The sequence below is a fragment of the Alexandromys fortis genome, unplaced genomic scaffold (genome assembly GCF_014885135.2).
Source record: "Alexandromys fortis isolate MF-2015 unplaced genomic scaffold, M_Fortis_MF-2015_v1.1 scaffold_82, whole genome shotgun sequence".
Classification (NCBI taxonomy): Eukaryota; Metazoa; Chordata; class Mammalia; order Rodentia; family Cricetidae; genus Alexandromys; species Alexandromys fortis.
The window spans coordinates 3168313-3177801 of record NW_026067963.1 but is presented as its reverse complement, the minus strand read 5'-3'; positions in this window follow the sequence as shown (position 1 = coordinate 3177801).

Genomic DNA, 9489 nt, shown 5'->3' with positions numbered 1-9489 from the left:
TGGCTAAAACTCTGGCCATCAGGAGAGGAACTTGTCTGAGGGAGAGTTTCACTGGGACAGACAACCCTGGAGGAGAGACTTGGGGTTGAAACAATGATTGACAGGTAATCACACCTTGGAGGCTGTTTAGTCCTGCGTTTCTCTTGATTTCTATTTAAATCCCGCTCTCCCATCAGGACCCAGAACACAGATTGGGGGGAGGGGAATGAGAGGGTCCTGGACTGCTTGTCCCTCTTCCCAACATGGCTGCACTGAATAAATCTCCTTTTCCTGCTCTTCACTATTAATGTGGCTCCTGCAGCTGACTTATTGAGGGCAGGTGGCTGAACCTGGCATGTAGGGGCACAGGCCACTAAATCTGTAAACTAAACACTAAACAAAAATAGTACCCAATGCTATGGACTGGAATTGAAATGCCTCCGAACTCAGCTCCCACCCGATATACCCCTATTTCCTCAGCCTTGTAATACCCCAACAGCACCCTTGGTTCCAAGCAAACATCTCCCCTTACTGTCCGGAATAGCCAAGCTCCTCTCCTTCCTCTGAGGCTTTTACCTACTCTTGTTCATCACAACTTGCATCCCCTGGGCCCCACGTATGCACTCAAGAAGTCAAACATTCCCTTTCACCCTACCTCCAGCTTGAGCCCACAGCTTTAAGAACAGACTCCTGCCTGTGTCCGGGTAAAATAGAGTTCTGCAGATCCTGGCGCTGTCCTTCATGTCACTGTTTCTCCGCACTCGAGGGTCACATCTCCAGAAAGGTAAAAACCACATTTTGTGACACTCTCTATCCCTAGAGGCTGGCGTGACGTTCAATGGTAAGTGCCCAATCAATGTCTGCCAATCAGACCTGATTGTGTGCACACTGTTTGCTTTGGTTATTGATTAGACGAGACCCAAATGACAGTTACGCACTTCACTCTGGTGACCTTGGCTCTCCTCTGCCCCATGACAACATGTAAGACTCAGCAGGGCTTACTGTCCACTCAGTAGTTAAATAGTTGGCCAGTGCTTATAGCCTGCAAGGGCCGCCTGAAGAGCTAAGAAGCCCTACTTATTAAACAAATCGTGTTTGCCTCCAAATGATGACACTTGATATCCCTGGGAATGTACCGAAACGGTTTCTAAGGAATGAGCAAAAGCCATCGGAAAAAGGAAAACATGTTATTCTGTTTTCCTTATCCCCTGGAGTCCCAGATGAAAGGACAAGACATCAGCTGATCAACATGTGTGACCATAGATGTAAAAAACACTGAACCAAAGCAGCTAGTTAGCAAATGACAAAGCATTGAGTGAGCTCACTTCTCAGGCATGGAATGGCAGCAAGAGAATTCTGGAGACCCTACTGAATGGAAGGGAAGGGAGAGGTGAGAAGCCTGCAAGCAAGCAGAGCGACATTGCCAAATCTATTTTGCATTTATTAATATAAGTATTAAGTGGTAAGTGCCCTAGATTTGGGGTAGATTTTACTTAATAATATTGCTAACGTGGGGGAAAGCTGACCCAAAACTGGCAAGCTAAAGCAATGCTTTTTTTTGTATCATTTCTCTAACAGCTGAGTCTTTTAACATAGCTGGCAACGCTACATACACAGACAACACATTATGGCTTTTACTTGCGGGATATTGGCCTGGATGATTTCCACTGAAGACTCATTTTGTAGATGACTGAGGTAGAAGAATATTAGGTAACTGACTCTCCAGCACATGGATCCTATATAAATAATTATCTAATTAACTAATCAGGTGTAGTCCCAACACATGGGAGTCTAAGGCAGGAAGACCTCTGGGAGTTTAAGGACAGCCTGATTAAATATTGAGTTCCAGGACAGTCAGAGATATTTAGAGAGACCTGTCTATAAATATAAATATATATATATATATGTGTGTGTATGTATGTATATATATATATAAAACAAATAAATAAAAATTAAATAGGGAAGAGGAAAATAATTGGATCAGGGACTCAGTAGCTTGAGATAAATAGAGAGGAGGACAAAAGTGATCTGTGTATTCACACGCTGTCCACAGTGGCTCTGAGAGTATTCGAACTATGTCAGTGGCCCACTTCATCTACTCTCCTGTTATCTGTTCCACACCTAGGACACTGAACCTAACAAACACAGCTTTTGTGCACTATTTTTTTGTGTGCCTATTAAGTGACAGGTATTTTTCATGGCTCTGAGGACACAAAAGCAAAGTATATAATGATTGAACTTGTCAAGAAAAGCAGATTTACCTTGAGAGGAAACCATGAAAAAAAAATCCATGCATTGGTGGTGTATGCCTGTGATCCCATCATTTTAGAGGCTAAGGCCAAAGGATTCTAAGTGTGGGGATAGCCTAGGCTACGCAGAAAAGACTATCTTGAAAAAGCTAACACACACACATACAACACACAATTAGAACTAATGAACAAGTTCAGCAAAGCTTCAAAATATAATATCAACATGCAAGCATCATTTGTATTTCTAAACTTGCAAACACTGATGGTGAGCAATCTGTAAGTGAAATCCACAAACATATTCCACTTATAATACCACCTAAAAGAACAAATTTAGAAAAAGCATTAGGTTGTCCATCCAGCAGTGTGTCCCCAATAGAGATACGATGGCCGAACACCTCCCCTGAGGTATGGACAAAGCTGCAGCAAAGCCTTCTGGTTCATCTCTCACCCCGCCATCCGTGTCCCTAGAACCCCCACGTATCAAGATCTCCAGCTGAAGTCCGGCTTCTGAAACCTTTTTGTTGCCTCAGGTCTTGACCTGACCAGTCTCCAGGCCCCACCCCACCTCTTGTCTCTCTCCACTTCCTCCCTCTCCTCTAGAGGTTAAGAACCTTTCATCACGGAGTTGGGGGAAGAGTTAAGAATATGCTCTAAATGTATTGGCTCTGATTCCCAAAGAGAAAATACAAGCCTTTTTAAAGTGTGAGTCAGGGTCACATGTGCCACAATAAGGAAACAACTATATAAGTTGGGGCATAAATAACAAACATCTCACTCCATGCCTTGGATCACTCAGGCCCTTCTGGCATCTGAACACAAGTTCAATCCAGCAATCTGTCATCGTAGGACACAGGTCAAGTCAAAGGGTATTGACAGGACATTCTATTTATCTGTTTATTTATTTATTTTTGTTTTCAAGACAGGATTTCTCTGTGTAACAGTCCTGGCTGTCTTGGAACTCATTTTGGAGACCAGGCTGGCCTCGAACTCACAGAGATCCTTCTGCCTCTGTCTTTTGAGTGCTGGGATTAAAGTTGAGGGCCACTACTGCCCAGCTCTTTTTTTTTTTTCAAATAACATTATAACAGTACATATTTGGGGGATATTATGTAACACGCATATATACCATGAAAATAATCAAATCAGATATTAGCATATCCACCATCTGTAACATTTACTGTTTCTTCTATTGGGAACCTTCAAAGCCTTCTCTTTTGTTTATTTCCAAACAGAAATACTGTAATGAATTAATTTGACTGTAGTCACCCTGCTGTGGTGTACAGAACACTAAAATTTGATCCTTCTATCTGGCCATAGTTTTGTAAGGGTTAGCCTACTAGCTAGCTCCACCACACCCAACAGCCTCTAGGAGGAATTTGGCCCCCTGCTCTGAGTGAATCATTGCACAGGTGCAGAGAGCTGAGCCATGCCTCTAGTTCCCCTAGGAACTACCCGGGTTGAGCTAGGAGCCACTCCTCAGGGCTGGGATGTCCACTCCCTGGACTTTTAAGGTCGGTAAAGAGGCTTCTGCCAAATCAGCTAGTACACTAGGAATTCAAGATTTTCATTCTCTAACTTAGCTACACCCAGCGGAATCCAGCCCTGCTGGGCCAGTGAGACGAACAGCCTTTCCAAGACAGTTCCCGAGTAAAGATGTTGATATTCGGCTGATGATACAGGCTAGAGAGACAGAGAGACGGGACATGCTGACTGCACCTGGGAAACTATCCCAAAATTTAGGTGCAGAAACTAGGTGCTTAGTCTTGTCTGTCACAGTTGGTAGCCATTCAAGGCCTGGTTTACCCTCCTTCTCCATAAAAGACTGAAGCCCTAGGCGGTCCCCTCCTGGTGACTTTTTCTTTTGTTCACTTCCAATGGGCTGAGCCCAGAAAGGCTGCTTGAGGACCAGCCCCAGCAAGGTTCTCAAATCTTGACGTTGATTCGCTCCCCCACGAGTAAAGACAGCTATGAAAGAACTCTTAAAGGACAAGAAAAGCAGGCTTTAAAGTCGCTCTCTCCCTGAATGTGAGGCAGCTGACAGCTTCCTCTCTGTAAAGGATATAGGCAAAGTGGGATCTAAAAATACAACTCCGTGCCTGAAACCCCTCTGAACGAGCAGCCCTGTGGATCTATGCCAGCCTACGACCGCATCGAGTCCCAGCGGCACCATCATGGCTTACGATATTTTGCTGTTCGGGCAACCTGGCAGTCTTTAAGATGGTCGTGCGGTCCAAGCCTCTGAAACTGCCATTGCCCTGTGCTCTTCAACTGTTCAGAGCAGCTCACAGCTCAGGAATGACCATGGAGCCACCCCTGCTGACTGTGCTTCACAGTTCTAAGGTTCTAACCTGCAGGAAGGATCTTCCAATTCAACACCGTCTGGTTCTGTGCTCATTCCGTGAGGCATTTTATTCAAAGAAAACTACCTGCCCTTTCGGGCTCAGGGATGTGATCCCTCTGGAGCTCTCTGGGAAACACTGTTGGTCGGGACCGCTTGAAGAAGCTGAGATGGTCTGCTTGCCTCTCAAACGTCACTCTGGGTTTCCAGAGCTTCAGAATAAGTGGTCTCCTTTGACGGAAAATTCTTAATCCCACTGTCAATGTTGCAAGTGCCAAAGGCTAAAAGAGAAAGTGAAGGCACAGGGCTCTAAGACTGTGCTGTGTTGTCCTCCTAATTGTCCCCTTGTCCCTCGTTCTACGCATTCCCCGTGGGTTGCATCCTTGATGAAGCCTCTGATAGAAAACCTGCCTCGAGGCTGCTTTCCCAGAGAGAGACTCACTCCCATTCCTCCATTACTTTAACTACGGACCCAAAAATACCTCGTGCCACTTTCCTCCGCTCGAACAATTGCACAGTGCCCCAGGATTTTTTCCATTTTGTCAAAGAGAAACTAAGTGGAAAATGAGAATAACATTGAAACATTTTGTACCAGCCAGTGGTGGTTGATTCTTGAAATAACTGGTTATTGCTTGTGAAGTTCAATTATGGCTTCAGACGAATTTATGTAAACTCCTCCCAGACAGCCAGCAATGTAAAAGGAGGTAATCCGATCTACAGTAACTTTCAATTGCAAAATAGCTATAACCCAAATCCTTTGGAATAATCAACAAAACAATGCAACACAGAGGAAGGATGAATAATTGTGGGGGGTGGAATCGCAAAATATAGTTCTACCAATGTGAAGATGCATACACTATCAATAATAGAGAGGAACGTGAGTTCAAAGGCTTCTAGTCCTTCCTAGAGCAAGGGAGGTGCACACACGTAAGTGAATGACGAAATCAGCAGGCTCCTTCCGGTTCTTCCGCACCAGGACCCACACGAGTCACAGCTCTCTGTGGGGGAGCTACCACGGTCCCATCTCATGCTGGTCACTGTGCCCATTGCCTACAGCACAGTGTTTAGGGAAATGAACTTTGGAGTGAGACTGGCCCCCCGGGTTCGGATCCTAGTTCTACTACACAGGCTCTGGTATATGCCAGGACACTGTTCTCTGCCCTCGTGCTAGACTGTATCCATGTCATCAACACACTTTGGGACTCTTAAAGTTCTGCCAAATTCAGCCACTAAAGGGCTCTGTCCAGAGGAAGTACTGGAGAGACGCTCGGTGAATAAGAGCACTTACTGGGGGGGGGGGGGGGGGGGGGGGGGGGGGGGGGGGGGGACACAGCTGGAGAGATGGCTCAGCAGTTAAGAGCACTGGCTGCTCTTCCAGAGGTCCTGAGTTCAATTCCCAGCAACTGTATGATGGCTCACAACCATCTGTAGTGGAATCCGATGTCCTCTCCTGAAACAAAGGCATACGCGCAGATAGAGCACTCATATACATACGCTAAGTAAATAAAATATAAAAATCTAAAAGCCCATGCTGCTCATCCAGAGGACCTGGCTCCCAGCATGTCCAGCATGTCCAGGTCCACAAATGCACCCACATAGCCAAAAGTAACAAAATAAAGTTCAACGTGCAGAAGGAGGGCAGACAGGGTGTGGGGGTTCTTGTCTCCCTGTTCTTTCCCTGAAAGACTATCATGTACTGAGAGAGTCCATGCCCAAGGATGACTCCATGCCGGGGGGTGGGGGCTCCTAGAGAATTCTTGAATTCCGACTGCTCCTCTCTCATCCATGAAAGCCAATGGGTGATATGAACTGACCTGGTCCTGGGTCCCCCAATGCCTCCTTGAGACTCACATTTTGTAAATAATCTCCCAAATGACCCCGTTTTTATGCATCATCGATGTTCTGCTTGACCCACAACTGGCAGACAGTTTGGGTCTGGATGAATAACTTGACCCCTGTCTGCCTCCACATGTCAAACGGAGGTAATCATAGTCATTTTCTTCCTAGACATCAGAGGATTAAGTGAGTTATCCTTACGTGTGAAACACTTAGAACGCTGCCCAGCATGTAATAAGCATAATTCTTTTATTTTTATTTCTGTCGCTATCGCCACCATCATTACCATCAGCAGCACAGTAAACAGTAGGCACTGTCCTCCAGCAGCCAACCATCTGCTTTCGGCATGCTGAGCCAGTGATTACAGAAGGCTGCTCTGTAAAGGAAGGACTGGGAGAAATCAGACAATTGCTACATAAAGAAGCCTAAGGCAAAACCTGGGGTGATTTAACAGCTCAGGGCAGGGAAGGTAGCTGGTTGTTAGAAGCAGACCCAAAAGATACTTGCTCTGCTCTTTCTCGAAGCGCGTTTGGTGTCTTATCCTCGATTCACAGACAATTTAGGGCTAGGAAGGACTCTAACTAGACATATAACCTCTCATTTAGCACTTTATTTGGAAAGGAAAACTGATTTCATCAAAATAAACTTTTGAGTCACTTAAATGTAGACCTTGTACAAGAAAACTCGGGGAGGAAAGAACACGCTGAGGTCATCTGGACCTGCTCAAAGGGCGCTCACCTAACAACCACTGGGAGAGGACCGTTTCCCCCTAAAGATCCCAAAGTCTAAGAGGGGAGGAATAGCACTGTGTTTTCTCCCAGAGGAGAGAAATGGGTGGAGTGGGAGACAGTCAGACAGACAGACAGACAGACAGGCATGCACGCATACACGGGAGGGGGGTGGGTGGAAGCTCCCTATGCATCCTGCAGACTGATTGATAATGCCTACCAGGTTCAAGGGAATACTAGTTGCTATGTATCCAAAGCATTGAACCAGCATTCATATAAAATCGCAAAAGTGTTGGCTAGGAGGGAAGGATGCCTCAGAGAAGAGAGGAAATTCTAGAAGATTATGTGTGTCTGCACCAGGTCAGGAGAGTCCCATTTCCATGTAAGAAAGAACGGTGAAGTCCGTCCCTTTAAAAGCAGGAATCTTTCGAGACACTGAAACTCAGTCTCAATGGTAAATGTTTTATTTCATCTCTCTGAGCTTCTATTTCCTGTAAAACGAGAAGGCTGAGCCAGATGGTCCCTGCGGCTCCTTCCAGTTCTTTCTACCCAGGATCCAGTGAATTTTAAATTGGATATTACAGATATCAAAGCGCCTCCTCCTAGCCTCTGATTCTCAGATTCTATTTCAAAGAAACAGTCGAAGGTTACACCTCACTTGTGAAAGGATCAAAGTCCCTTTCTGGTGTCTGTCTTGCGTTTTGTTCTCTCTCTCTCTCTCTCTCTCTCTCTCTCTCTCTCTCTCTCTCTCATTTCTCAGTGGATCTCTGGTGCCTAAGTCTAAAACTTTATTTTAAAAGCATCCATTTGCTTCAAAATCCTGATGAACAAGTTTAGTTTAAAGCTGCTGAGTTATGGGTGGCATGCTGAAGGCTCAGTCACTGGCCAATCAGCACCCGCTCAGAAAGCCGGCTTGAAACAAAAAGGGTAGAAAGACACTTCAAGGAATGTTAGAAGCCAAACTGCTCACCGAGAGGCAACACTAACATCAGAGACACCAAATGACGCACCAACAGCTGGAATTTATAAAGCAGCTGTAAAGCCATAAGGAAATGACAACCTTAGAGACAGGAGAGAGTGTGAGCAGTGTGCTGGGGAGAGATGGGCTGAGGGCTGCAAGTCGGTCCGTCTCACTGAGAGTCAAAACATGCAGATAAAAACAGCAAACAGCATCTACTTCATTTCTACCACTGAGGCAAAAATCCTGAAGTGACTGGCAGTCGCCAGAGTTTGTGGTGATGTGTGAACACAGGGATGCTCAAGTATCACTGACAGGACGAACACTTTTTGGAGACAAGATTGAACGAAGCAGAAGATAGACAGACTTTTACCAAGTAATTACACTTGTAGGAACCATAGCCCAGTGAAACCCTAACAGAATGGTTCTGTCAGTGAGCTTACAAGGCTGTGTTTATACTAGCAAAAACAGGTCATGGTCAAAATGCCTTGAAGGAGAAAAGAATAAATGTTTGTATAATCCTACAATGGCACTCAAAATGAATACACTTCAGCTACATGTACTAATGTGAGTCTGTAAACACCTAATTATATGTATTTATGGTATTACTTCATTTGCTTAGTATTGGAAAACCTCAACCAAAACCCATTTATTTATATACATGTAGTTGATGCATGAAGTCATGGATGGAAATGTATAGAGAGCCAGCATATCCCATATTAGGAGAGTGGCAGCCTAAACTTCTGAAGCCTTCCCAGAGCCTGGCATTCTGGTGCCCACCTAATGCCAGCACTGGGGTGGCTGAGGCAGGAAGATCATGAGTTTGTGGCCTGCTTGGGCTATAGAGGCCCCATCTCAAAAATGAAATCAAATAAATAAGGAGACTTGTTCACCTGATCTGGAGAATTGGCTCAGTGATTAAGAGTACTTATTGCTCTTGCAGAAGACCTGAGTTCAACCCCCAGCGCCCACATAGGTCTTGGAGCCATCTGAAACTCTAGTCCCAGGGAATCCACAGCCCTTTTCTGATCTTTGAGAGCACTAGGCACAAATGTGGTACACATACATGAGGGCAAAACACTCATATACATAAAATAATAAAATAATTTTTTTATAGAAAATACATTTTCAGTGTGTGAAGAAACTGGTCCTGCGGAACCACGGCCACAGGCTCTCCATGACTCGGGGCAACAGCAGGATGTCTGAGAGGAGTTTTGGTGAAGATCCAGAGTTGAAGGTGTGCCAGAAGCCAGAGGCCTTGAACCAGACCAACAACTCATTGCAATGAACATTAGTAAGTAAAGTCGAGTGGACAGAAGGGTAGACTGTGTGACAACCACAATTCCCAAGGCCCCTAAGGCGAATGAACAGGTGTTGGAGAGGTGGGAAAGATGGAGGTTT